Below are 9,225 nucleotides of genomic sequence, written 5' to 3'. Positions count from 1 at the left end.
CCATGAAGTCAATACCTCATACATCAAACAACTCAATCTCCAAGATCTCTTATTGAGGCATGGCATAACCGTGAGGCAGATTTCCAGATCTTTGGCACCTATCACAATTACGTACAAACTCTCGGGAGTCTTTATAGAGAGTAGGCCAATAGAAGCCACATTGGATGACTCTTGTGGCTGTTCGCTCACTTCAAAAATGTCCTCCATACTGTGATCCATGGCAATGCCAGAGGATCTTCTGCGCTTCTTCTTTAGGTACACATCTATGGATTATTTCGTCTGCACATCTCTTGAAGAGATATGGTTCATCCCACAGATAGTACTTTGCATCCAAGATCAATTTCTTTGATTGCTGCCTACTATACTCCTTGGGTATGAATTTTACAGCCTTATAGTTTGCAATATCTGCAAACCATGGTACTTCCTGGATGGCAAAGAGTTGCTCATCCAGAAAGGTTTCAGAGATCTCAGTAAGAGAGATGGACGCCCCTTCTACTGGTTCTATTCAGGATAGGTGATCTGCTACTTGGTTCCCTATCTCTTTTCTGTCTCTTATTTCTATATCAAACTCTTGCAGAAGCAACACCCATCTTATGATTCTGGGTTTTGAATCCTGCTTTGTGAGTAGATATTTAAGAGCAGCATGGTCAGTGTACACAATCACTTTTGATCCTACTAAATAAGATCTGAACTTGTCAATGGCATAAACCATTGCAAGTAACTCTTTTTCTATGGTCATGTAGTTCTTCTGTGCATCATTTAAAATACGACTGGCATAATAAATGACGTGCAGAAGTTTGTCATGCCTTTGTCCCAACACTGCACCAATGGCATGGTCACTGGCATCACACATTAGTTCAAATGGTAATGTCCAGTCTAGTGCAGAGATGATTGGTGCTGTGACCAGCTTAGCTTTCAGAGTCTCAAACGCCTGCAGACACTCCTTATCAAAGATAAATGGCATGTCAGTAGCTAGCAGATTACTCAGAGATTTTGCAATTTTTGAAAAATATTTTATAAACCTCCTATAGAATCCTGCATGCCCCAGAAAGCTTCTGATTGCTTTAACATTGGTAGGTGGTGGTAATTTTTCAATTACCTCCACCTTAGCTTGATCCACCTCTATTCCTTTGTTCAAAATTTTGTGTCCAAGGACGATTCCTTCAGTCACCATAAAGTGACATTTTTTCCAGTTTAAAACTAGGTTAGTCTCTTGGCACCTTTTTAGAACAAGTGCCAGATGGTCAAGACAGGAGCTGAATGAGTCTTCAAATACTGAGAAGTCATCCATAAAGACTTCGAGAAATTTTTCCACCATATCAGAGAAAATAGAGAGCATGCATCTCTGAAAATTTGCAGGTGCATTGCACAGGCCAAATGGCATCCTTCTATATGCAAATACTCCAGATGGACATGTGAATGTTGTTTTCTCTTTATCCTGGGGATCGACTGCAATCTAGTTGTAACCTAAATAGCCATCCAAAAAGCAGTAGTAATCATGACCTGCTAGTCTTTCTAGCATCTAGTCTATGAATGGTAAAGGAAAATGATCCTTTCTGGTGGCTGTATTGAGTCTTCTGTAGTCAATACACATGCGCCACCCTGTAATTGTTCTTGTAGGAACCAGTTCATTCTTTTCATTATGAACCACTGTCATGCCTCCCTTCTTAGGGACGACTTGGACATGGCTAACTCAGGGGCTATCAGAAATAGGATAAATGATTCTAGCCTCTAGTAATTTAGTGACCTCCTTCAGCACCACTTCCTTCATGGCTGGATTTAGCCGCCTTTGTGGTTGAACCACTGACTTAGCATTATCCTCCAATAGGATCTTGTGCATGCATCTGGCTGGGCTAATGCCCTTAAGATCACTTATGGACCACCCAAGAGCTGTCTTGTGTGTCCTTAGCACTTGAATTAGTACTTCCTCTTCCTGTGGCTCTAAGGCAGAGCTTATGATTACAGGAAAAGTGTCACCTTCTCCCAGAAATGCATATTTTAGGGATGGTGGCAATGGTTTGAGCTCGGGTTTAGGAGGTTTCTCCTCTTCCTAAGGGGTTTTCAGAGGTTCTATTATTCTCTCTGATTCCTCCAGATCAGGCTGAACATCTTTAAAGATATTCTCTAGCTCTGACTCAAGACTCTCAACCATATTGATCTCCTCTATCAGGGAGTCAATAACATCAATGCTCATGCAGTCATTTGATGTGTCTGGATGCTTCATTGCTTCAACAGCATTCAGCTTGAACTCATCCTTATTGACTCTCAGGGTCACTTTCCCTTTTTCGACATCAATGAGGGTTCGTCCAGTTGCTAGGAAAGGTCTTCCTAGGATGAGAGTTTCACTCTTGTGCTCCTCCATCTCCAGCACTACAAAATCAGTGGGGAATGCAAATGGCCCAACTGTGACAATCACATCCTCAATCATGCCTGATGGATATTTAATGGAGCCATCAGCAAGTTGAAGACAGATCCTGATTGGTTTGACTTCTCCTGCCAAGCCAAGCTTTCTAATAGTGGATGCAGGTACTAGGTTGATACTTGCCCCAAGATCACATAGGCTGTCTTGGTACAAGTGCCCTCTAATGTGCATGGTATCATAAAGCTTCCAAGATCCTTAAGCTTCTCTGATAAGCTTTTCAGAATGACTGCACTGCATTCTTCAGTGAGGTAAACTTTTTCAGTTTCACTCCAATTCTTCTTATGACTTAAGATCTCTTTCATGAACTTAGCATAAGAGGGTATTTGCTCAAGTGCCTCTACAAACGGAATCTTTCTTTCAAGAGTCCTGAGATAGTTTGCAAAGCGGGCAAATTGTTTATCCTGTTCCGCTTGGTGGAGTTTCTGAGGATAAGGTATTTTGGCTTTGTATTCTTCAACCTTAGTTGTTGCAGGTTTATTTCCTACATAGGTGGTTGGAGAAGCCTTTTTAGAGGGATTGCTATCAGCACTTGTATGTGTCTGATCCCTCACTGGCGTTTGAATGCCAGGGTTGGAAGCTGGATTGGCATTGGACGCCAACTCTTTACCTGTTTCTGGCGTTTGAATGACAGAACTGAGTTTTCATTGGGCATTTAACGCCAACTCTTTGCCTGTTTTTTGGCGTTTGAACGCCAGAACTGAGCATGGGTTGGGCGTTTAACACCAGCTTTTCACCTTTTTCTGGCGTTTGAGTGCCAGAATTATTCCTCTTTGGGCTCTTATTGTCCTCAGAGGGATTTTGGGTAGCAGTTTGTTCATTTCTTGGCTTCCTGCTGCTTTGAAGTGAGGTATTTAATATTTTCCTACTTCTTAATTGAACTGCTTGGCACTCTTCTGTTATTTGTTTTGATAACTGATGTTTTGTTTGTTTCAACTGTACTTCCATATTCATATTAGCCATTCTTGTGTCTTGTAGTATCTCCTTGAATTTGGCTAGCTGTTTTGTTAGAAAATATAATTGCTTATTGAATTCAGTAACTTGTTCTGCAGGACTGAGTTCAACAATTACTGTTTTAGCCTTTTCTTTTATGGAAGACTCACTACTTAGGTACAGATGCTGATTTCTGGCAATTGTATCAATGAGCTCTTGAGCTTCTTCAATTATCTTTCTCATGTGTATAGATCCACCAGCTGAGTGGTTCAAAGACATCTAAGCTTTCTCTGTAAGCCCATAATAGAAGATGTCTAACTGCACCCACTCTGAAAACATTTTAGAGGGGGCATTTTCTTAGCATCTCTTTGTATCTCTCCCAGGCATCATAAAGAGATTCATTATCTCCTTGTTTAAAGCCTTGGATATTCAGCCTTAGCTATGTCATCCATTTTGGAGGGAAATATTGATTCAGAAATTTTTTTGACAGCTGTTTCCATGTCCTTATGCTAGCCTTAGGTTGGTTATTTAACCACCTCTTAGCTTGGTCTTTTACAGCAAATGGAAACAGTAATAATCTGTAGACATTCTGATCTACTTCCTTATCATGTACTGTGTCAGCAATTTGTAAAAACTGTGCCAGAAACTCTGTAGGTTCTTCCTGTGGAAGACCGGAATACTGGAAACTTTGCTGCACCATGATAATGAGTTGAGGATTCAACTCAAAACTACTGACTCCGATAGAGGGTATACAGATACTACTCCCATATGAAGCAGTAGTAAAAATTTTTTATGAGGCTTTTCGAAAAATTGAAGAGAGAGAAAGTAGTTAGGAAGTTTTGAAAAATATATGATTTTAAAATTTTAAAGATTGAAACTTTCTTAACAAGAAAACACCAAACTTAAAATTTTTCAATCAAAATAATAAATTAGGACAAAAAATTCGAAAATTATATAAAAAGAAAGAAAAAGATTTTGAAAATCAATTTTAAAATTTTTTTTTCGAAAATATTGAGAAAAATTGAAAGAGATTTAATTTTTGAAAAAGATATGTCTTAAAATTGAAGATACTTGTAAGAAAATAATTAAGAGAAAATATTTGAAAAAGATATGATTTTTTTGAAAACTTGACAACTAAGATATGATAAGATAAAATTTTGAAATTGAAATCTGAATTTTTTTGAAAAATTTTGAAATATTTAAAAATAGTTAGAAAATATTTTTTTTTTGAATTTTATGATGAAAGAGAAAAACATACAAAAGACACAAGACTTAAAATTTTTAGATCTAATGCTCCTTGTTTTCAAAAATTTTGGAGGAAAAACACTAAGGAACACCAAACTTAAAAATTTTAAGATCAAAACACAAAGAAAACTCAAGAACACTTTGAAGACTCACAAGAACAACAAGAACATGAAGATAGAACACCAAACTTAAAATTTTTAGAAAACTACAATAAAATTTTCGAAAAATAAAGGGAAATTAACAAGAGAACACCAAACTTAAAAATTGACACAAGATTTAATCAAAGAAAAATTATTTTTGAAAAAAGTTTTAAAAGGAAGATAGCCAATTACTAAGAACATAAGCGCAACACTCTAGCCAATTGAGCTATAAATTTAACGTTTTTTTAATAAGGTATTTAATAAATAAATTTTTGGAAAAACACAAAAACAAGAAAAACTAAAGATCAAACAAGGAAAATAGACAAGAACAACTTGAAGATCAAGGATGAACAAAGAACATGCAATTCGAAAATTGAAAGACAAAGAAAAGCATGCAATTGACACCAAACTTAAAACATGACACTAAACTCACAGAAAAACTAAAAATTAATAAAGAAAAATAATATTTTTGAAAAATTTTTGAAAAGAAAATAAAAGACTCTGACCCAAAAGACAAAATTTTCCTAATCTAAGCAACAAGATTCACCGTCAGTTGTTCAAACTCGAATAATCCCCGGCAACAGCGCCAAAAACTTGGTGCACGAAATTGTAAATCACACTTTTCATAACTCGTACCACTAACCAGCAAGTGCACTGGATCGTCCAAGTAATACCTTACGTGAGTAAGGGTCGAATCCCACGGAGATTGTCGGCTTGAAGCAAGCTATGGTTATCTTATAACTCTTAGTCAGGATAATAATAAATCTCAGTTTTAATTGGTAGTAAATAAAAAGCATGGATTAAATAGTACTTGTTATGCAGTAATGGAGAATATGTTGGAATTTTGGAGATGCTTTATCTTCTGAATCTCTGATTTTCCCTGTCTTCTTCTTCACGCACGCAAGGTTCCTCCTATGGCAAGTTGTATGTTGGTGGATCATCATTGTCAATGGCTACCATCCGTCCTCTCAGTGAAAATGGTCCAGGTGCGCTGTCACCGCACGGCTAATCATCTGTCGGTTCTCACTCATGTTGGAATAGGATCCATTGATCCTTTTGCGTCTGTCACTACGCCCAACCTTTGTAAGTTTGAAGCTCGTCACAATCATCCAATCCCTGAATCCTACTCGGAATACCACAGACAAGGTTTAGACTTTTCGGATTCTCAAGAATGCTGCCAATGGATTCTAGCTTATACCACGAAGACTCTGATTAAGGAATCCAAGAGATACTCATTCAATCTGAGGTAGAACGGAGGTGGTTGTCAGGCACGCGTTCATAGATTGAGAATGGTGATAAGTGTCATGGATCATCACATTCATCATATTGAAGTGCGAATGAATATCTTAGATAGAAACAAGCGTGTTTGAATAGAAAACAGAAATAATTGCATTAATCCATTGAGACACAACAGAGCTCCTCACCCCCAACAATGGAGTTTAGAGACTCATGCCGTCAAAGATACAAAGTTCAGATCTAAAATGTCATGAAGTACAAAATAAATCTCTAAAAGTTGTTTAAATACTAAACTAGTAACCTAGGTTTACAGAAAATGAATAAACTGAGATAGATAGTGCAAAAATCTACTTCTGGGGCCCACTTGGTATGTGCTAGGGCTGAGACTTGAGCTTTTCACGTGCCTGGGCTGTTTCTGGAGTTAAACGCCAGGTTGTAACCTGTTTTGGGTGCTTAACTCTAACTTGTAACCTGTTTCTGGCATTTAATGCCAGAATGGAACATGGAACTGGGGTTAAACGCCAGTTTACGTCATTTATCTTCGAGCAAAGTATGGACTATTATATATTGCTGAAAAATTCTGGATGTCAAATTTCCAACGCAGTTGAGAGCGCGCCAATTGGACTCTTATAGCTCCAGAAAATCCATTTTGAGTGCAAAGAGGTCAGAATCCAACAGCATCAGCAGTCCTTTTTCAGGCTGAATCAGATTTTTGCTCAGATCCCTCAATTTCAGCCAGAAAATACCTGAAATCACAGAAAAACACACAAACTCATAGTAAAGTCCAGAAATATGAATTTTTCATGAAAACTAAGAAAAACATACTAGAAAGTAGCTAGAACCTACTAAAAACTACCTAAAAACAATGCCAAAAAGCGTATAAATTATCCATTCATCAGTCGGGTCCTATAACATCAAAGAGCCCAAATCTCAACACATTTCTTTATGAAACTCGAAATTTAGGGATAAAGAACTGAAATAATTTTGTGGTTTACCTCAAGAATAAAGTAGTGGTTTTTTAGAGATCTTCGCGGTGAATGCATAGCCGCAAACGGTGCGGCAATCGGAGCTCTAGATAAAAAGTTATGGTGATTTGAAGATCAAACAAGGGTAGAACTTTGGAGAAGTGTTCTTCCCCCTTTCATTCTCATTTCAGCGTGTTTTGTGTGTTGTGAGGAGAGAGAGTGCTGAAAATTAGCGTTTTGGTTTAGTTAGGTGGGGGCCAAGGGTCCAATATGGGTCCGGTTGTCCCGATTTGGCCCGTTCGGTCTAATCTTAGTCTGATTTCTATAAAATTGGTATCAAAATTCTCATCTCAATCTCCTCTATCATATTAAGCCATAAAAATTACATTTTTGGCTTTCTTGAGTAAATTTTCATTTATTGATTAATTAGTCATTAATTAACCGAATTTTACAGTACGCAAAATACTCCATGTCACGTGTACGCGTGGAAATGCGTTTTTCCAAAAATTTCATTAAGTTACAAAAGCTGCAGAATTTTAGTTTTTAACCTCAAACTTTCGATAAGCATAACTTTTTTGTTTTAAATCATTTTTCATCCGTTCTTTGAACGGTGTAAGTTTCATGGACTCAATTTTCACATAAAACAAGTTTGAAACCATTTGAGAGTTCGGAAGCCAAGTTATGGCTCGCAAAAATTTGACCAAAAACCAATTTTTCTCAAAAGTTTCCAACCTCAATTTCACAAAACCAAACACAAATCATACTTTCATCACATACATCCAACATGACCACGCACTATTTATTCTACCAAAGTCATCCATAACCTGTTTCAGTCAATTATACATCCATATGTACATAATCTTATACCTAAATTTCATAATTTTAATTACAACAATCACAACACACCACCACGATTTATAGTCATTTCTTCTCCCAAATCACAAGCATCATTAGTTCATCACTTAATAGTCCAACTCCAATATCAACCATTAAACCAAAACTCAACATTTACCTTAAAGCACTAATCAATTTACATGCTTATACATTCATTCTTATCTTATAGTCAACTAGCCTAAGTCTTCACAGAATATTATATATTATATACATGAAACATAAACCATACTTTAACCATTTTCTACGTGTTTTCTGTGACAACTCACCAATGCCATTTGCCCCAAACACAGTCCTAGGTTCAAGAACTCACCAAAGCACAAGTACTCAACACCAAGATTCCAATGTCCACAATTTTAATCTCCAATTACATATACACAACCTAATACATATGTACAACACACATACACCCAAATTCAATATCCAATACATAAATTCAATAAATTAACTAGGGTTCTAGGATTTTCACCTTACCAATGAGAAATTGAGACAAGACTCGACAAGTTCACCAAGTTAATTTGATCCTAAACACCGAAATTACATAAAATCTCAACACCAAAGTCCAAGAATATCGAAATTAAAGGATGAACATCTGGGAATGAAGGTGAGACTTACCAGTAACTTGGTTTTATGAATTTTGTAGAAAATTCCAAGACAAACGCGTGACCGCTGATGGCTCGTCAATCAGAGTTCCGGATTAAAAGTTACGGAAGATTGAATGTTGGAGTAACAGTGAAGAAAGGGTTTGTGTTCTTGCACCCTCTCTCACCACGAATTGGAATGAATAATGAGAAAGGAGGTTGAATGCTTAGCATGTTTGTGGATTTTGTTTATGGGCTTGGGCCCGATTCGATCGATTTGACTCGTTCGGCCTAATTTTGAGCCAAATTTTTTGAAATCAGTGTCAAAATTCTCGTTTTAATTGGCTCTATCATATTTTACTATTAAATTTACATTTCTAATTTTTTTATTAAAATTTAATTTATTGACTAATTATGTGCTAATTTAGCGGGATTTATAGTATTTCCTTGTATAATATGAATTTGAGAATTTTGCCTGCTTAATAAAATCGACAACGTTGCTGTCAATATTATTATATAAAATAGATAACATTTTTGTCGATATTTGATTCAATAAAATCGACAAAAAGGCCATCAATTTAATTATTTAGATACCGACAAATGCTTAATAAAATGGATAATATTACTGTCGATATTTGATTCAATAAAATCGACAAAGTAACTGTCAATTTAATTATTTAGATACTAATAAATTCTTTGTTTGTATTTTGTTGTCTATTTTAAATTAAGAAAGCGACAACACTACCGTTGATTTTAATAGCTATATTTTTTAATTATTTTTTATTTAAAAAATAATAAATAATTAATACGAATAA

The sequence above is a fragment of the Arachis duranensis genome, chromosome 5, assembly GCF_000817695.3.
Source record: "Arachis duranensis cultivar V14167 chromosome 5, aradu.V14167.gnm2.J7QH, whole genome shotgun sequence".
Taxonomy (NCBI): Eukaryota; Viridiplantae; Streptophyta; class Magnoliopsida; order Fabales; family Fabaceae; genus Arachis; species Arachis duranensis.
The sequence above is the reverse complement of the archived record's forward strand: the minus strand, read 5'-3'. Positions refer to the sequence as shown.